This window comes from Peromyscus maniculatus, chromosome 20, assembly GCF_049852395.1.
Source record: "Peromyscus maniculatus bairdii isolate BWxNUB_F1_BW_parent chromosome 20, HU_Pman_BW_mat_3.1, whole genome shotgun sequence".
Classification (NCBI taxonomy): domain Eukaryota; kingdom Metazoa; phylum Chordata; class Mammalia; order Rodentia; family Cricetidae; genus Peromyscus; species Peromyscus maniculatus.
In genome coordinates this window covers 65,560,526-65,581,262 of record NC_134871.1, presented here as the reverse complement: position 1 = coordinate 65,581,262, position 20,737 = coordinate 65,560,526, and the positions used below count along the sequence as shown (strand labels likewise).

The following is a 20,737-nucleotide window of genomic DNA, read 5'->3' as shown; positions in this document are numbered from 1 at the left end:
GTGAACCAGAGAATACTGACTCAGCAGCCCTCTGACTTAATTTTTACCGGTTTTATTTAAACTACTGGCTGAACACGTTAGTTCCTTCCTAGTAACCGAAGGCTCATAACTGAGCTTGGGGGTAGCACTGAAGTTTCAGGGGTCTAAGATAATTCGAAACTCCCGAGGGAGCCGCCCCTCTCCTCCGTCAGCGGGAGCAATGGAGGGGTTATTTACAGAGACGGAGAGGCTGAAACGGAAGGAGGTGGGCTGAGGCCAGCAGGTCTCACCCTGCTCGGTGAAGTGTGTTTACCCCTCTGCTATGAGCTTGAGGCAGCGCAACTTTATTTTTGGTGTAATAAATTGTATTAACTTTATGCTTGAGTGAGTTATCTTTCAAGATAGAAAAATGTGTATTTTCAGGAGTCTTTTTTCATTTACACATGGAAGTGTATAGGAGTTTAAAAAATGGATTTTAAGAGCTTCTGTGATGGCTAAGAAATTGCTATTTCAGTCTTGAAAATTGCCTTTCCTACCAAAAACACTGAGCCAAGAAATCAGACCATCTGATTTTGCTGGATTGGAAACATTACTCAGGTGCTGAGATGCCTCCGAAATTCGACCCCCCCTTCTCCCTGACATTATAAAAATTAAACCTTGCATTTTCTCATTCGAATACTTAATGGAATGATGCAGTAAGTCAACGTTTTATTTATTTTAAAGATTGTAGGCTCCAAAATACCCCGAGATTTTAAAGCATCTATTGTGATGAAATTGAGATCACTCTACTGAGTCCTGTGAAGGGCAGACACTGGGGTTCTAAAGAAACCCGTGAGCTCTATGTGACTCTCTTCATCTCCGATTTTTAGCCCATCGTGACTCTGCTGGGTGTGAAGACAAGCAGCTGTAACAATAACTACTTCTCTGTCGTTTGGGTAGCCCATGTCTTTATAGCCGTCCCGGATCTTCCTTCCTCCAACAGCCACGGAGAATTCGTTACTCCTCTGTTACAGTGGACTGTGGGAAATTAAAGATGCCTGCGAATCAAATCTCCCCAGTTCGGGAAGAAGTGCTTGTGTATGGCTGCTGTTCTCAGTTCACCCTTGATGGGGAATGCCCCCCGCCGCCGCCGCCGCCGCCGCCGCCATCACAGTTCTTACCATCTCTTGGCCATCTGCCAGACACTGGCCTCTTTCTGCTGCTGAATCCAAAGCATGTTCCCCTTTCTTCTTTGGCAGAATCTCTGCTAGGAAAACTGTAGGGCGTAAAGGACTTTGAAAGTTCAGGGTCCCCAGGGAAATGACAGGGCAGCACTTGAAGCAATCTAAACGTGACTATTAGAATTCCAGCTATGACGTAAAAGCGGGTAAGAGTGTTACGCATCCACCCCCAACAATTAAGAACAGGTTAGATCATTAACAAAAAGCCACATTTTCTTGGATCTAGGAGAATATTGAGTTCACAAAGAAATCAACTAGCCTGAAGCCTAAGGAAAGTAAGGCATTGAGGAAAGACAAGATGAGACAAGACGAGAGAGAGAGAGAGAGAGAGAGAGAGAGAGAGAGAGAGAGAGAGAGAGAGAGAGAGAGAGATCGAGATCCTGTCAGGCTCAGGGAAAGGCTGGGTCTCTTTGCCAGCGGTCAAGAGTTTTACTAAAGGCTGGTTGAATGACTGAAGTCTGGGTGTGGGTGATTCTCAAACAGGGATGAGGCTTCTCTACTTGTGGGCTTTTGGCTTTGACCATAGTCACAAGGGTCATTAAGAGTGTAGGGTAGGAGCCTAAAGAATGCTTATGTTTGCCATCGGGCCCAGAGGAGGGACTATTACTATAACAATCCTGGATCCTCTGCCTGAGTCCTTTTCTCTTTGAGGACTAAAGGCCTTAAGACACAGACAGCGACAGACCTTGGCAATCCCAAGTCATTGTTGCTGGGGGATGAGTAAAAGAAAAACTACAAAATGCCATTTTGGGCCTTCATCATTTGAGATCTCTTTTGTGGTCCATAAATAAGAGAGAGACAGAATCAAAAGACAGCCTCAGCCCGGGGACCCAGATAGACAGGGGACAGCCTCTTACCGCTCTCGCGTCATCCCCCACCACACCAGACAATATTGAGAACAGAACCAGTAGTCATCTAAGGTGGGAGGATCTAAAAGAACTGATTATTATGTTAAAAGGTAGTTTAAAAAAAAAAAAAAAAAAAAGTACAACCAGGTAGGGAATCTCATTGAAGACATGGAACCCTAAAGTAATGGTCAAATAAAAATGCAAGGGGTGGAGGGAGGGACTGGAGAGGTGGCTCAGCGTTTAAGAGCACTGGCTGCTCTTCCAGAGGTCCTGAGTTCATTTCCTCGTGCCCACGTGGCAGCTCACAACCATCTATAATGAGATCTGGCGCCCTCTTCTGGCAAGCAGGCACACACACAAGCAGAACACTATATACACAATAAATAAATATTTTTTAAAAAATGCAAGAGGAGGAAACATGGCCAAGACAGCAAATGCTTTTGAAAGACTCATCAGTGGACTTGACACATTTGAAGAAAGAGTTGGTGAACTTGAAGCTTAAAGACAGACCAATAGCCAGGCAGCGGTGGTGCACACTTTTAATCCCAGCACTCTGGAGGCAGAACTCTGAGTTCAAGGCCAGCCTGGTCTATAGAGCAAGTTTCAGGACAGCCAGAGCTACACAGAAAAACAATGTCTTGCGGGGGGGGGGGGGGGGGAAGAGGGGGACAGGACGGGACAGCCCAATCGGTACTATCTGAAGAGTGGGTGGGGGAGGAGAGCAAGCAGAGCTGAGCATCCAGGCACTGTGGGAGGAGAACACAGCAGCTGACATGAGCTTTGGAATCCCAGAAGGAAAAAGGAGTGAGAATGGAGCAGATGAATGTTTGGAGTGATCATGGCTGAGACTTTTCCCAAAGTGGTAAACTAAGAATTGAGTACGTTGCTTGTCAGAGCTTTGCAAGTGAGGAGACGATGTAGTCCTTAGGACGCTAAGAGGCAAGGGAAGTCAACTCAGAATTTAAAGGAAGGTGCTGTCAAAATTGAAGACAAAAATGAAGACTTCCTTTGAAAACAAAAACCAAAAAGAAAAAAAAAATTAATCCTTGGCATAAAGCATGTCAAAGGAGTTCCTTCAGATTGAAAGAAACACTGATAGGAAGTTCGTCCTGCGTGGCGGCTGGAGATTGCTCAGCAGTTAAGAGTGTGTACTGCTCTTCCACAAAAATTGACTTCAGGTTCCAGAAGCCATGTCAGGTGCCCCACCACCACCTGTAACTCCAGCTCCAGGATGGTCTTATGCCCTCTTCTGACCTCTTCAGACAAATACACACATATGACATCACTCACATAGATGTACAGGCATACTCTTAAATAATATAAAAATCAGTCTTTGCCCGGCAGTGGTGGTGCATGCCCTTAATCTCAGTACTCTCTGTTAATTCGAGGCTAGTCTGGTCTGCAGAGTGAGTTCCAGGACAGGCTCCAAGCTATAGAAAAACTCTGTCTTGAAAAACCAAATAAATCTTCTTAAAAAGTTTGTCCTGTACAAACGAATTAAGATCTCTGGCCGGGCGGTGGTGGCGCATGCCTTTAATCCCAGCACTCGGGAGGCAGAGCCAGGCGGATCTCTGTGAGTTCGAGGCCAGCCTGGACTACCAAGTGAGCCAGGAAAGGAGCAAAGCTACACAGAGAAACCCTGTCTTGAAAAACCAAAAAAAAAAAAATAAAATAAAAAAAAAAAAAAAAAAAAAAAAAAAAAGATCTCTGAAAATAGTTAAAATGAAAGTATTATGAAAGCCCTTTTTAAAAACTTTAAAAATTGCTCTTAAATATAAGCAACCAAGAAATAGCAATGCTGCTTGGTTTAAAATGGACATAAAAATAGCATATATGTGGTTGGGCAGTGGTGGCACATACCTTTAATCCCAGTGCTTGGGAGGCGGAGACAGGCAAATCTCTGAGTTTGAGGCCAGCCTGGTCTATAGAGTGAGTTCCAGGAGAGCCAGGACTACACAGAGAAACCTTGTTTCAAACAAACAAACAAACAAACAAACAAACACATGTGTGAAGAGAAAAGGGGAATAATGAAGGGTAAGGTTTATGTGTGGGGAGGGAGGGAAGCAGAAAGATTATAAGGGCCAGTGGTCGGGAGGCCTGGGATAAACAGTTTTTGCTAGGCGTGACAGAACCATTGAATTCATGAACTCATGGCAGATATGACAGTTTATATAAGACCTGCACATCTAGCTTAAGGCTTCATAGTGTTAATTTCTTGGAAGAAAAAAGTAGTATCATATAAAGAAACAAAACAATAAAATGGCATTGTATTATGTATTATGGTGAAGCAAAAACAAAACAAAAAACCTCTGTAGTGTTTTTCTTATGTTTGGTCAATAGCTCAGGCTTGTTACTAACTTTTACATTTAAATTAACCCATATTTCTTATCTATGCCTTGCCACGTGGCCTGTGGCTTGTTAACTAATTTACTATACGTCCTGCTTCCTTGGCAACTGGCTGGCTTCTCCTCTGACTCTGCTTTTCCTCATTCCATCATTCTCAGTTTGGCTTTCCTGTCTAACTTGATTCTGCTCAGCTATTGGCCAGTCAGCTTGTTTATTAAACCAATCATACCAACATATATTCACACAGTGTACAAAAGGATTATTCCATGTCAGTCTTCGTTACTGTGTGTGTGTGTGTGTGCATGTGCATGCATGTGTTGGTATACATGTGTGTGCAGGGACATTTACACATGCATGTGTATGCCTACGGAGGCCAGAAGTCAACTTGAAGTATTGTTCCTTAGAAGTCATCTACCTTGCTCTTGGAGACGGTCTCTCACTAGGACCTGGAGCTTGCCAAGTAGGCTGGGCTGGCTGGCCAATGAGAGCCAGGGATCTGCCTGTCTCCAGCTCTCTACACTGGGTTACAAGCATCTGCCTTCTAGCCTCCTTTCTAACATGGGTACCTGGGATGAAAGTGAGGTACTCATACTTGCACGATGACCACCTCGCTGGCCGAGCCATCTCCCCAGCCCTGTTCTCCAGTCTTTATTCCATGCTCACCCTCCTTGGTCTCTTCTGAAGAGCAGACATCTGTTCAGAAACCACTGTCATTCAATGCTGAAGACATGCAGATATCTGACTGAAGAGTCTTCCAGGCAGAGGAGATGATGCGTCGCCTGATGTGTGTGTGAGAAGCTTGTGTGAGGAGCAGCGGTGGGACAAGGGTGGCTGGAGCATGATGGAGAGGAAGGAGGTGCAGAGTGGTCAACGGTGAAATGCAGGCGAGCCCAGAGGGCGGGGGCCTACCAGGCCATGTCATAGAAGGTTCTAGAGTGCTACAGAGTGCTTACTTTCCTTACACACGCATACGTGTGCTCCTCCTTTAGGTCACAACTGGTTTCTTCCCCCTAGTGAAAGGACAGCTGCCTTTCTACATCGAGGAGGCTTCCAGCCCTGAATTATGGTGCATTAATTCATGCTTAACTGTTTGTATGGCTACGTAGCCCTCAGCTGTGCATTTCTTAATGCACAAGATGGTAATTATTAGGCTGTAAGTCACAGTGTGTGAGTTCTTAGTGCTTGTCTTTCAGGGTACAGATGGCTGGGAATATATAGTGCCTGCGAGTGACCGGTATGCTCATTCGGCAACAGGCAAGCAATTACACAGAATACCAGTGAGGGTAGTTGCACAAAGAGAGATGACAGGGTGGTCTTTAAGGGACAGGGTCATTTTTTCATAAAGTTGCCATCATCAATTAATCGACAGTTGTAGCAGTGTCTCTCAGCCTGCTCATATGAAGACTTTCTACCAAACTTGGTTTCCTCCCTATAAGGTGTCCCAATGTAAACCTGCAGCATTTGAAGGAGATCCTGAAAAGCACTGGTGTCTGCCTGGGAATTCACCTACAGATCTGATTAATCTTCTGTGACAGAATTGGGGAACCTATTACTTTCTCGTAGCTGAGGGGAGACGCTGCGGTGTCTTTTGGGAGTTCAAGAACTAGACCTTGAGAAGCCGTGGGAATGAGATGAATTGGTAGAAAACAATAACATTTGCACAGCTGGCCCATCTGGTGCGGTATTCAGACATAGCTGAATTTGTCACTGAAGGCAGCCATAAAGCACCAGAGGAAGATAAGAGCTGACATCTCCCTCTCATTTTCCAAGGCTTAATTACTTTCCTTCCTTACGCTCTGGAAATGAGAACTTCATTTGAAATGGCCTCAGCGTTTTGTAAAATGCAGTCCTTTAAAGCACATTTCGAGGTTAGAGACACTTAGGACAAGAACCTTACATCTTCACAATCAACTCTGTGCGTGTCCACCTTCCACACAGGCACCTCTGCACACGTCTGTGTGGAGAAGACCTGCTTTACTACCTTTAATTTAAATGCATGCCCTTCCTTAGAGAAAGATGATGGATCCTCTTTTGTTAGTTCTGGGTTTTGAGATAGGGTTATGCTATACCTCAACCTTGCGATCCTCTTTCCTCTGCCTCTGAATACATCTGGCTGAAGACCACCGCTGGAGGCAGATTATTGGTATATGAGTCCCAGCTCTGACTGGTCTGGGGCAAGTCACTCACCTTCTTGAGGCCTCAGCTTCTTCATCTTAAAATGAAGATAATTCTAAGTCCACTCAGTAGGTTTAAAAACAGAGCATGAAGTTTGAGGGGGGGAAGTAGTTATGGGGTAGGAAAGGAATGGGGGTTGGACTTGATCAAAACATATTATATGCATGTATGAAATCTTCAAACAATATAAAAAACTTAATGAAGATAATCCTCTGATAGTATGTACCTCATAGAGTTGTTGAAAGAAACAAGGGAATTAATTTAGCACTCAGGCTAGCGTGTGTCTCTTAGTAAGCCCTGTACAATGGCTTTGGCCATCATAGCAGCAGCAATAATAGTTTCTGATGCTAAGCTGAGTTGGATGTGACATCACTTTCCAGTTATTTTTAGGCTGACAGTACAAAGGTTCACACAGAAGCTCACAAGCAAGGTCATGGTTGATACTATGAATACAGAAGATTCATTAACAACATCACACCACCAGCAGCAGCAATGATCACGACTCTTTAATGACTGTATGGCCAATGGCTTAAGTTTCTTGCTAGCTAGCGCTATCATTTTAAATTAACCCATTTCTATTCATCTCTGTTTTGGCACATGGCTGTGGCGTTACCAGTCTGCTGGCATGTTGCTCCTTGAGTGGCGGGCTGGCGTCTCTTCTGCTCCCCTTTCTTCTCTCCATATATCTGCTTAGATTTCCCCACCTGCCTCTAAGCTGCCTTGCCATAGGCCGATGCAGCTTTATTTATCAACCAATCAGAGCAGCACATATTCACAGCATACAGAAAGACATCCCACAGCATGGAAGCCCTGAGGACGTGTTTCCTGCATCGTTTCCATAGTCACAGGTCTTTGCATGCACTGACAAATAGAGCTCAGCTAATGTCTCTGAATTCTGACTTCTGAGAAAGCAAATCTAGTTCATCTAACTGGTTCAAGTTCAGTCGCCTCTGGGCTAGTCACCAGTAATGGAGGAGTAAAGAATGGTGTAACCGCACAGATACACTGGGGAGCCAATTTTTGGAGTGGGAAGGGACTGAACATCTGCTGGCCCAGTCTCTTCAAAGGGTTTATTACAGAAGGTGATTTCTGAGCTACATTGACATGAAGAATGAGTGGGAGGGTACCAGGAAAAGCAAGTGTGGTGTTGGCACTCAGCTGGGTAAAGCTTCCACTTAGGCAGTATTGTCCAAAGGGAAATTCCCTGCGAAATACACAACACCCACCCCAGCCATATACATATCAGTAAACTAAACATCTATTTACTCTTCTATACTATAAAACACACACACTGGTACAACTTAATATGTAAGAAATAAAACTAAGTCAGAGTTCACAGATTTTCTTCCCTGACTCCAGGGTTTTATGAACTCTCTTTCGCAACACTTCAGCAGTTTCTGTTTATGGCTGGGACTCATTTGTGGCCATTCACACATTTATTAGTACCTACAGGGGCTTTTAATTTGGTTCCATAAAGCAAAATGAAAAAGGTAATTAAAAGCTTTATGCTTACTTCAGAATGAATTGCATATAGTTTCTTATTTTCTCCATTGATGGATTAGACTTGCCAGTATATGAATCTTTCCTTGAAATTAGCAGACACCTGATCTCTCTTTCCTTTGAACTGTCCACCCTACTCTGCTCTCCCATGAACTGTACCCTTCTCTGCTCTCCCATGCGCTTTGTAGTTATTGTTTGGAATACTGATCTTCAAGCACTTTTTCTTTTTCCTCTTCAAGGCTTTTCATCAGATATTTCTTTTTTCTAAAACTGAAATGTGTAAATATATATACACTTAATCTGAAGTAACGCAGCAGAGGCTACATTAATAGATTATGTCATAAATGTTTCAATGAATTTTTCAAGAAGGGAACTAAAATAAAGATAAGTAGATATGCTAATAGCTCCATTAAGCACAGAACTTATATTAGGATTCTCCAGGGATGAGAACAAATGGAATATGTCTATATTTATGATAGATAGGATATAATACACAATATATAATATAGTATAATGCAATATAGGGTATAATTATATAGCAGAAAGAAAAAAAAAAGATTTTTCAGGATCATGATTGTCGACCTCTAAGTCCAAGTCTATAGATGAGCTGGCAGGCTGGACCTGAGAAATCAAGTCCAAGGGAAGTTGCTGGAAGAATTTTCTGTCCGTCAGGGAAAGGCTAGTCTTTTCCTCAGGCCTTCAACTAAGTAGCCAAAGCCCACTGGCACTTTAGAAGGCAATCTTCATTTGAAGCCTAGTGACTTTAAAATCACGTAGAAATTTCATCGCATCATCCAGCTGCATTAACAAAACACCTGGCTGCTGTGGCTTAACCACGTTGACATGGAAAGGTGACCATGAACTACTGTATTCTCTTAGATTGCCATCATTTTTCATTCACCACAACCTGAGACCCACAGATTTGACAAATAATCATGTTTACTAGGTTATCAATAAGAATTCTTTCCACTTGCCCATGCTTTCTTCTCGGTTTGTCTTGTCATTGGCTTATCTCACTGTGGGTAATTTCAAACTGGGTCTTCGTGTGCTAGCTTTTTTATACCTGTGCAAGCCTGATTATGCTCGAAAACACCCTTACTTCAATGACATACACATGCAACATTTTAGCTGGTTATGAAACCCTGGCTTCAGTAATGTTTTCTGTCAACTCTTGCAGACATCTCTCTGGAGGCTAAGTGCTTGCACTGGGTGCTGCTGCCGAGACAAAAATCTAACCTTGAGCTGGTTCTCATCCTTAGAAAACGGACCTGCTTTCCTTACTGGCAGCCTTTGGATTGTGCTTTTTGTCTTTTGTGTTCTCAAATTTGCCCATAAAGAATTTAGTTACTGTGCCGGGAGGTGGTGGTGCACGCCTTTAATCCCAGCACTCGGGAGGCAGAGGCAGGCGGATCTCTGTGAGTTTGAGGCCAGCCTGGGCTACCAAGTGAGTTCTAGGAAAGGCGCAAAGCTACACAGAGAAACCCTGTCTCAAAAAACCAAAAAAAAAAAAAAAAAAAAAAAAAAGAATTTAGTTACTGGGCCAGTGGCATGGCCAGTGTAAAGAGCACCTGCCATCGAGTCTAAAGTCCTGAGTTTGATCCCTGAGTCCTCCATGCTGGAGGGAGAGAACCGGCTAACCAAGCTGTCCTCTGACCTCTGCACGTTTCCCCCCACCCTACCCTGCCACACACACACACATGAAATAAGTAATTTTAAAGAATTTAGTTATGATTTTTCTATATTTTATGTGAGTTCTGGTCTCTGAATTCTTTAAATTTGAAGTGTTGTATATTTTTTTTTCTTGATCATTTATTTTCAGAACTTTTCTGTTCTCTTCTGCCTTCTCTGTTTTCTTCCTGCTTCCTCCTGGGGCTTCTGTCACATAGAGCTTCACATTTTTATTGCTTTTCTTCATATCTCTATAGCTTTATTTCTCTATTCTTTTGGATATTTTCCCATAAAATATTTAACCAGATTTTGGGGCTTCTACTCTGCCTTTTAAGTCTGTCGATTCTGCTATTTGATTTGTTAAATGAGTTCTTTATTTTACCAGTGATTGTTTCTATATCTAGGGTATTCAACTGTTTTTTCCTTCCTTTATCTCTCAGAGAAGTTTTCTTTGTGTTTGAATTTTGTTTTTCTATTCTGCCTACAGATTCTGCTTTCTCCCCTATGATTGAGATAGCTTTCTTTTCCAGTGTCTATGGGTCTCAGATCTACTATGTCCTTCTAGGGATTCTCATCCACTGAAGTGAGCCAAATGCCTTGGCCAGTGATGTGTCCCATAAGAGACAGAAACAAAGCTCAGGCCTCAGCTGGGTCCCATCAGTGCATGTCAGGAGGACCTGAGTTTGAGTCTAAAGCCTCTGGTACTGCATTTGCTGCTATTTATATTGCTCTGCACGTGACACAGACACACACATGCACATGATGTATGCACACACACAGGGGGGTGTCTCACATACTCAGGGAATCTGCTCATGTCCCAAGTGTCTGTCTCCGATCGGATTATCTGACCTGCCACACATGGGTGGACAATGTGCTCAGGGTCACCTGGCCCACTTGGATCCTTCTTAATCCTTCTTAACCCTCCCCAATCAGAACCCAATACTACCCTGACTCTCTGCATCCTCTGGCTAGAGAGACAGGTTCTGTTGTTTGCCTCTTCCCCCAAGGTCCTAAGACAGGCCTAGCAAATTGTGAAATACAGAAAAAAAAAAAACAAAAACACACATAGACATGCACACACCAAAACACCAAAAACAAAAACAAAAAATTCCTAACAAATAAACAAACATACAACCCTAAAACAAAAAACCTCGCTCTCTCCGTGCAGAATGTCTCTGGCTCTGGCTTTGGCTCTCCCTTTGTGCTGACCTATCATTTCCTCTCCAAACTGGGACTCACCCATGTCTTCTTCCAAATCTCTCTCGCTCTCCTAGGCTCCAGATGTCGCTCTCTCTGGCTTTCGCGTGGCACATCCAGAGTTGGGGCCAGGGGAGGAAGTTGGTGGTTTGTTCCCCTTCTTGCTTCACTAGCAGCCAATCTCTGATCTGCGTGTGTGCCAGGAACACGGGTGGCACGTGGGGCTGGGTCCGCTCAGTCTGTCCCACATTGTACCGGCTCTGCCTTCTCTTCTCCTGTGCTGGGAAGGCTCTGTCCTACTCAGGGATTTGTTTCCCTATGGTCTGCATAAGGCTGGGTACTTTTCCCTCATTAATAGTCCCTGTGGCCACAGGAGTGCAGGTTTGTTTTGTTTTGTTTTGTTTTGTTTTTTGAGGTAGAGTCTTGTGTAGTTCGGACAAGCCTCAAATATGATACATGGCCAAGGCTGGCCTTGAACTGCTGATCCTCCTGCCTCTACCTCTAAGTGCTGATGTTATAGGCATGTGCTGCCACACTGGGTTTAAAATCTGCTTCTTAGCTGAGATCATCCATTAACTGCATCTGCATCCCCTGAGTTCAAGGGCATCCTGGAATGTAGGTAGGCTTCCTGGTTTCTACAGAGAGGCTCTGTAGGAATCTGCATCCCTGAGGAGATGACACTTAAGACGCCAGCTCTTTTCATTCATATGTGCTCTCTACCAGCTAGAGAAAAGAGTGGCTCTTTCTCCAGAAGAAAACTCCTTCCTCTTCCTCCTGTGGGGACGGGTCAGATTAGCTATGAGCACAAAGGAGCGGAAAGGCCAGCGTGCAGAGCGGTGCCGCCCCACTGGTAAAGAATGTGGGACAGAGCGGTGGTGGCACACGCCTTTAATCCCAGCAGAGGCAGGTGGATCTTTGTGAGTTCGAGTCCAGCCTGGTCTACAGAGTGAGATCCAGGAAAGGTGCAAAGCTAAACAGAGAAACCCTGCCTCGAAAAACAAAACAAAACAAAACAAAAAAAGAACGTGTGACAGGCACAGATTCCATGGCTTTTGAACCTTAGGTTGGCTGTTATTATTTTGCCCTTGATAAGTCCTTAGGCCTCTCTTTCTTCACTTGTAAATAGCAATAATGCTCATTTATATACTAGAAGGTTGTTTGGAAAACAGAAGGTTATTTAAAAATTAAAAAACAACCACCCAGAATAGGGCCTGGTATTAAGAATATAACTGCTATCATGTTTATTTTTATGGACTCTCCAAGGTTTCTGAGCCATGGGGATCAGGGCATACGAAGGCCTGAATGTTGGCATGTGGCTCCTGCATGGCACACCCCACGCTGGCACATCTGAAGGGCGCCACAAAGGTGGGTTACTGGGATGCTATGCCAGACCAATTCATCCCCGTCTTCTCGCTCACGCTCACTTGCCCACCTTCCAGATGATTCCCTCTGCTTTACAACACAGTAGCAGACCGACTAGGAAGCAGAACGGTATTAATAATATTTATATACTCAATGATGTGCGCATCTTAGCATTCAAATTGAGGCAGTCTAGCATTAATTTAGAAGTATCAGTTTCCTTCCTGTCTGACAAGTCATGGAATAACTTTAATCAAATGCTTCCCCTGCGATGTTGTGATTTCACAGCTTGGAACAGCTCTCGCGGGCGGAGCTACCACCACACCACCGTGCTCAAGTACATCTTTAGGAGAACGCAAACTTTTTTACTCTGTTTGATGATGTCACTAGCAACTTCCCGCTAACCCATGAACATACACTTGCCTCATCCTAGAAAGAGGACTTGAAGTCAGTGGTTCATTATGATCTTTTCGAGCCACTCGGAATGGCTTGAAGCATGAGCTGTGCCTGTTGCCATGGAGGAATAATTAACACATCTGTGTTCGATTTCTTTGCCTTGTTAAAAGACCCAGTTTTAGCCAGGTTTTCACAATCTGTCATTCTAGACCTCAGGAAGCTTAGTTGGAGGGTTCTGGGCTTGAGGCTAGCTGGGCTAGTGAGTTCCAGTTTGGTCTGGGTTATATAGAGACTATATCTCACTCCCCACAAAACAAATAAAAACTGTGGCCATTTTAAGTAAATGTGTTCTCTTCAAACTATTTTATTTTAGTGCCCTGTAATATCCACAACACTTTATTATGTATTGAACATAAAGCAATTATTTTCCTGATGGATACATTTGGGGCTTAAGCCATGGTTTACCTACCTTATGTTTTAGCATATATGGTTATTTTTTTCTTTTATGACGCTAGTGTAAGTTAGTACCTTATTGTGTTATAATGAACATTAACTGAGATAATGTAACTAAAGGCCAGGGGACAGTGTTATGATATTGCATGTGGGAGACCCCGGCTGGCCAGGGTATCCCACGCATGAGGGAAAACATGCTGGGCAGATGCAGTGGCCACGTGAACAGTCACTCATACCCCAGGCACTGCATCCATCTGGAAATAAGTTTATTATAATAGAGAGATGAAGAGAAAGCTAGGGAAAGAGGGAAAGACAGGAAGAGGAGAGAGGAAGGTGAGGGTCAAGAATGCAGACGGAAGAGGGAAGAAGGGAGGGACTTTTCCTTAAACTAGGTTTTTACATCAGGATGCAGGGTGACCTCAAGGGGCGGGTCTCCAAGGGATGGGTCAGAATATTAACAGTGTCTGAAACACTGGGGGTTTTGTCATTAGTAGTTATTATCATCATAACTACGTTACCGACGCTCCCTCCCATCTTCAGGCAAGTGGGAAACGAGAGAAAATAGGCTTAGAACTTTCTCATCCCCCCCCACCCCAGTGTGAACGAGGGCTTTGTTGGAAATGTGTGTAAAGCTTCACTGGCATCCACGATGTGTCCCTGAGGTGGCTGCCAGTCGTGTCTGGTTGAGTCCTGTTAGGAAACTACGAACACTGGATTACCTTTCTATTTCTCTGGCTGCAGCCGAACACCTCCCTTTCCTAAGACAGGGATGCTGCTGTAGGGGGTGTGGCCTCCTCACCAACCCCAAACCAGAACCCGAGGCATCTCTAGTTCCCACAAAAGTCTCTTGTCCCCTTCTGAAGGCACACAGAGTCCCCTTTCTCTTCCCCAGCCCTGTTCAGCAAAATGAAAGTAGACATCAATGACTTCAGAAGTCACTTACCTTAGGGCTTCAAAACACAAGTTAAGGAGTCAGAGAACCTGCTAAGCCTGATTGGTCCTAACAAGGGCAGCAGAGACATTGTCTCAGCCATGCTGTAGTTTCTAAGAGAAGGGAAAGACCGTTGTCACCCTCCTGCTCTCCTGATTTTATCTGGAAACTGAAAACAAAAACAAAAGCAAAACCCTGACTAATTAAAAGAATAACAGCAAATTGGGATTTCCCCCATAATGATCATAGTCTTCGTCCTACACATGTAAAGGCCAATCTGACAGTGACCCATATTTCCATGTAATTGTAATTATTAGGCCAAGTTAGGAGAACCTGGCAATGTGACTTATTGTCATGCTAAAGACAGCGCTGTCTCAGGGTCCATAGAATGAAGGGTACTTTAAGACAATTTTACTCAAGTTTGGAGAACATTTCACTATCAGAACGGATTGGAGTTTGACACGCACATCAGGCAGACAGATTTGTATCAAATAGCATCTACAGCATATGAAAGTTAATTTTTCATGACCAGTAAGATATAAATATAGCAATGTTCCTCATTTGAAAGTGTCATTTACATCAAATGGAAGTGTGATATATTGTGTGTGGGGATGTGCTCAGTCTATAAATAGTCCTGCTTTGGAATCCCCAGTGGTTGACGGAGGGAGGGTGGTGGAGGCCTCTGTCTGCCTGTGAGCTTCCGTCTGTCTGTGCAGCTCTGACGTTTGTCTGTCTTGAGCGTGCGCTGGACTCATCATTCCCTCTCTCTCAGACTTGGTCCTCTTTCTGACTTTATAGATGGCACCATTGTTTGGATATAAAAAGAACCACAAGCCCAGTAATCCTCTTAGACTTTGCCTTTTCCTCATGCCCATATCCGGTTCCTCTCACGTTGTCTTGACCCTTGACTCTCACGCCTTTACACCGTTGGAAATGGCCTGCTCAGCTCAGTGCTCTTGTGTTCTCAAGTGACCCCATTTCTAGTCAGATGTCATGAGGCATGTAGTCACGGGAAGGAAGGGAAAACTGTCCAGGCACAGGCATCTAGAACTGGAGGCATGGCATGTCTCCACACGAAGACGCTCAGGCTTGACTGGGAGTTGGGGGTGGACATGAGTGACAGACTTGGTTGTGATTTCCATAGAAAGGACTGGTTAAGGCAGACTAGAGGTTGGCTGTTTAGGGCGATTCTGGCAGGCACTGGAGCATGGGAGTCCCTAATTGTCTGGTGCCTGGTTCTCAGCCATGAGGAAAGTGGCTAGAAGCCCAGAGAGAGAAATTAAAGGAAAGAGGTGGTTGGGGATGAAGAAAAAAAAAAAAGAAGCCATGTAATTTGTTAATCCTGAAAGGGGTGGTCAGCAAAAACACGGTTAATACACCCAGTCTGAGTCTCCTCACAGACCCTTTTCCCAACCAGCATAAGAGAGCCCTGAAGAGAAAGAGCCCCAGGAGCCTGGCTTCCCAGTCCTCATTCCAACAGTAACGCCTGTTCCTAAGATGACCCTGAGTGATTGGGTCCCTGATCTTCCCACCTTAGCAAGCCTCTTGGTGTATGAACCCCCAGCCAAGTTAACTTGCTTTCAGTTCCTTACATGTACCATGTTCCTTCCCTGGGTCTTTCACACACACACACACACACACACACACACACACACACACACACACACACACACACACACATTCTTCTCTGTACGGAATGACTTCCCTGGGCCTTTACACACACACACACACACACACACACACACACACACACACACACACACACACTCACACACACACACTCACACACACACTCTCTCTTCTCTGCACGGAATGACTTCCCTCCTTCCCTGTCTCTGTGGTTGTACCTAACCTCTCTGGCCATCACCTAAAGCATCACTTCCTCAAGGAAGTCCCTCCTCCTTCCCACTCCCAGGGCTTGTTGGCCTTAAGGTCCTGTAACGTTTCATGCTTCTCCTTGCTTGTGCCTATCAAGGTTCATGACTGTACACGTATTTTGAGGATTAATTTCTGCTGCCGAGGAGGTAGTGTGGTGGTGTCTATTTGACTCACAGTGCATTCTTAACCCTCAGCAGGCCACCTCAATACACGCGGAAGCTCCAGTAAATGTGTGTGCAGTGAATGACCAATGCCGTCCTTGGATACATTAGGATACAGACCATATTTCAACTTAAAGACTCAGCTGGAACACTAGGAATGGTTTTCCTAAGCCTGCTTTAAAAAAAAAAATGTTCAAAGTTGATGCCTAATGGCCTTGAGTGACATGTTACTGGAAGTGATGGGGACTGTACCAAACTGTCTCTTTGACCTTGTGTATCACAATAAGTAGTGAGGTGTCTGGCACAGTTTGGAACATGGAGAAATAGATTTTGAGAGACCATAAATACATGGGAATTTCTCTTTTCTCACGAGAATCATTTGAAATGTGTTCTTAGTGCCCAATGGCATGTTTCATGACTATATGTAGTGTGTGTGTGTGTGTGTGTGTGTGTGTGTTGTATGCACGTGTGGTTGTGCTCATACTCATGTATGCAGAGGGCAAAGGAGGATGTTTCTTCCTCTTACACTCTTTACCTTATTTTTTTACATTAAAATTTTTAAAGTGTGTGAGTGTCTTGCCTGCATGTATGTCTGTGCACCATGTGCATGCCTGGTTCCTGAAGAGGCAAGAAGAGAGTGTTGGCTCTCTTGGGACTGCAGGCACAGATGGTTATGAGGCACCATGTGGGAGCTGGGAAGCAAATCCGGGTCCTCTGGAGGGACAGCCAGTGCTCCTAACCACTGAGCCATTGTTCCAGCCCCGTCCACCTGAGGTTTGAAGACAGTCTCTTACTGAACCTGAAGCCTTACTCTTTCAGCTAGGCTGACTGGCTGCTGAGCTTTTGGAATCCACCTATCTCTACCTTTAAGTGCTGGGGTTATGAACACATGCAGCCATGCCTGGCTTTTTGCATGGGTGTGGGGATTTGACAATCATTTTACTTTTTACTGTTTTTTTTTTTTTCTTTTGGTTTTTCGAGACAGGGTGTCTCTATGTAGCTTTGGAGCCTTTCCTGGAACTTACTCTGTAGTACAGGCTGGTCTCGAACTCACAGAGATCCGCCTGGCTCTGCCTCCTGAGTGCTGGGATTAAAGGTGTGCGCCACTGCTGCCCAGTGACAATCATTTTAGATGGGAATAGAGAGGGAAATTTTGTGTCTCTCTTAATCATTTATAAAAGTTTCCTTATAAAAAGATGGCACACCAACCTCCTCTTGATGTTTATGAAGAAAGGAAGCATAAAACAAAGAAAAAGGAGGTTGGATTTCACTTTTTTTTTTTTTTTAATGAAGAGAGAGTATCAGATGAACGACCTCACTTCACTGCCACCACCAGAGGGGACAGTGACATCACAGGGCTCCAGATCCTTACAGGAGATGCCAAACCCCTTTGCTTTATGTCATTTGGACAGCACGGGGGGTGGGGAGGGTTGTTAGAGTATCTTCAAGTAGGGTTTAAGATTTTATGTGTATGTGTGAGTTTATGCTGGGGATGTGGGGAGTGCCCAAGGAGGCCGGAGGAAGAGCTGGACCCCTAGTGCTGGAGTTACAGGTGAGTGTGACGTGGGTGCTAGGAGCTGAACTCTGGTCTTCTGTAAGAGCAGTGCATGCTCTTACCTGCTGAACTGTGTCCTCAGCCCCCTAATCTTTTTTTCCACAGTATAGCTCTCCATTGTCTATATATCCCCTGTTTCCTCTCTAGGGCATATTTTCCCTTGGTTTAAGGAAGTGCTATAATAAGATGCACAGATAAAGCAGAGATTTGGATCAATGAACTGGATCACATACTACAAGTGGCTGGTCCTGGTGGATATGGCTTGCATTTGATTTAGACAATACTTGTTTGCCTTGCAAATGCTTTATAATTTCTTTTAAAAGTTTGCAACACCTATAATTAAGAGACAAGTGATCTGCTAGGGGAAATGGGGAAAGGGAGGGCTCTTTAGGGAGTAGGGAGAAAGATGAATACAGATGGTGAGAGGTGGATAAAATAACAAGGATATCTGAAAAAGTCACAAGGAATCATACTATTGACTATTAACAAAGACCCTATAATACATATAACTCTGTATGTGTGTATATACATATATACATGCGTGCATACATACTATATATAGAGGAAGAGAACACACACACACACACACACACACACACACACACTATGTATATATATGGTGAACCTTTCTCATCTGGGCTGATAGTCCTCCCACCAAAATACAGAGGCCACCTAACAAAACCCACGGTAAGCAGAAATGAGAAAGTAACCCTCCTTTGAGTTGTTGAGTAGGCCTCCTGTCCAAGAGACTCTCAAAACATACAGCCTATTGCTATTGTCCTTGAATAGCCCCCAGAAGTTGAAGGTAAGTCCATATTGCTGAAGACACCATACACTTCTCTAACAAGGCCCAGAGACCCTTGAGCTAGAGCTGACCTGAAAGCCCCTTCCCTGAGGACTAGCTTTCATGGCACCAGAAGGTACTGTAAAAACTTGCGAAGAGAGAGGAAACCATCAATCCTGCCCAGTTATGACACCTGTGAACCATATCAACGACCACCATGGCACAATAACCCCTAAGGGTGCAGTAGTGGCCCAGATACCTTAGCAGTAACCAGCAGCTCGCTCTCTAATTGGACCTAAGATGATGGCTCAGAGGTTAAGAGCACTGGCTGCTCTTCCAGAGGACCCGGGTTCAATTCCCAGCACCACATGGTGGCTCACAACCACCTGTAATCAGATCTGATGCCCTCTTCTGGCCTGCAGGCATACATGCTATATACATAATAAATAAATCTTAAAAAAAAAAAAAGACCTGTTCAACAAGAGGAAGACCATGCCTGGTACTGGAAGCCTAGCCAACTCCTCAGTGCTGGTGAAGTCATGGTTTTTGGAAGGAGAACCTAAAAGCACTAATTTACTAAGCCAACATAATCCCTTGCAATGATCTATGGACATTTGTCCTTATACCCACAGGTAAGTATAGTCTCCACCCTTCATCAAGAAAACTCCTCTTTGCAACAGACAAGAGACCTACTACAGAAAACCACAACCATTCAAAATACAGAGTGGTGGAGCCCAGTCCCAGCGGATACCCTAGCCACGGTACCTTTTTACTTTCCTGCTATCTGATTACATCTGAAGATTTGGAAGCAGGAATGAACCAGAGGCGAGAAAGCACATATGGAATTTGTCTTTCTGAATATGGATCTCCTCACTCAATATAATGTTTTCTAGTTCCCTCCATTCATCTGTAAATTTCATGATTTTATTTTTCAAACAGTCATCAGGTATTTCCTCTTCATCTCTGATACAGGGAAGTGTCTGAACCATGTGACTCCTAAGTTCTAAGACTGTTTAGAAATGTCCCAGTGCTGTTACCTTTTTTTTTTTTTTTTTAAATGCCCACAAATTTTCAGAGTGTGGACACCCTGCACTATTACCACAACTGTGGTGTCGTGTGCTCACCTTTCAGTTCCACATTCTCTTTTTGAATAGCTGTCACAAAATTAGAGTGACCAAGCATCTGAGGACAAGCAGTGGAACCAAGACAAGCAGAAGGAGAGAAACTACGTAAGTCAAGACAGCTGTATCTACAGCTTAGACACAGAAAGCTTCTGTTATTAGTGGGTCTTACTATTCTTACTAATTTACATCCTGATGAATAATTTAATACACAAAGTGGGAAATTAGGTTATTTTTCACTGACTCAATATAATCAGTGAATATCTTTCGTTGACTTAACACGTAATATAGAAACTGGTATTTTGTAGGTGTAATTTGTAGAAAATAAATTAAAATGACTTTAAGGTAAACAAATACATACACGGACCCATTAGTGAGCACAGTCACTTGTACGAAGGCCAGATAAAAGCTGTAAACCTGGTTTAAGATGTGAGCCCTCAGCTTGCTGCCCCAGCCACCATGCCTGCCTGCTATCCAGCTTCTCTGCTGTGACACTGGTAGACTCTCATCACCCTGGAACCGTGAGTCCAAATAAACCCTTCCCTCTTAAAAAAAAAAAAAAAAAGCTGTAAACTTGACCTCTGGTATCTGCAGGCTTCAGGCTTCACATACATAGATTCCAGAATCTGCCAATCGAAAAGAATTTCATCTGAGCTGCAGATGAACACACACTGTTTCTTATCACTTCCTGGATGGTACACCATAATAAGTAGTTACATAACATTTACACTCTAGCAGATGCTATAACTAACCTAGACATGTTGATACATCATAATCACTAGTTGCATGGCATTTACACTCTAACAGGTGTTATAACTAAGCTAGAGATGACGGAAGTGTCTGGACGAACATGTGTGAGCTATGCGAGATACTTTGCCATTTTACAGGAGACCCGAGTATCTGTAGATTTCATCATCTGTAGGGAGTTCTGCAAACAATTCCCTAGAGATAGCAAGGAATGGCTGTACATTCTAGTATGTTTAAAGAAATATAAAAAAGAACCCCTGGCTGTATATTCTGGTACATTAAGAAAAAAAAAACACTTAATGACAGAATAGATTGGCTTTGTCTGTATCCTGAAACTCTTATACTTCTAAAATGCACATGTGTGTCTTTACCCATGAACCCATTACTCCACTGAGAAGTGTAGCATCTCTCTGCCTTGA

The 20,737-nt window shown here is 43.9% G+C and overlaps 2 long non-coding RNA genes across 2 annotated transcripts; one reads left to right on the top strand and one right to left on the bottom strand.

Moving 5' to 3' along the window:
* Positions 1–674: 674 nt before the first annotated feature.
* On the bottom strand, positions 675–5,113 carry LOC143269698 (uncharacterized). The gene is made up of 2 exons (XR_013046274.1): positions 5,057–5,113; positions 675–1,234 (listed from the first exon to the last, which is right to left on the bottom strand). It is a non-coding gene; the product is annotated as an uncharacterized LOC143269698 (long non-coding RNA).
* A 12,438-nt stretch (positions 5,114–17,551) lies between these two features.
* On the top strand, positions 17,552–19,352 carry LOC143269812 (uncharacterized). The gene is made up of 2 exons (XR_013046567.1): positions 17,552–17,663; positions 19,083–19,352. It is a non-coding gene; the product is annotated as an uncharacterized LOC143269812 (long non-coding RNA).
* Positions 19,353–20,737: the final 1,385 nt, after the last annotated feature.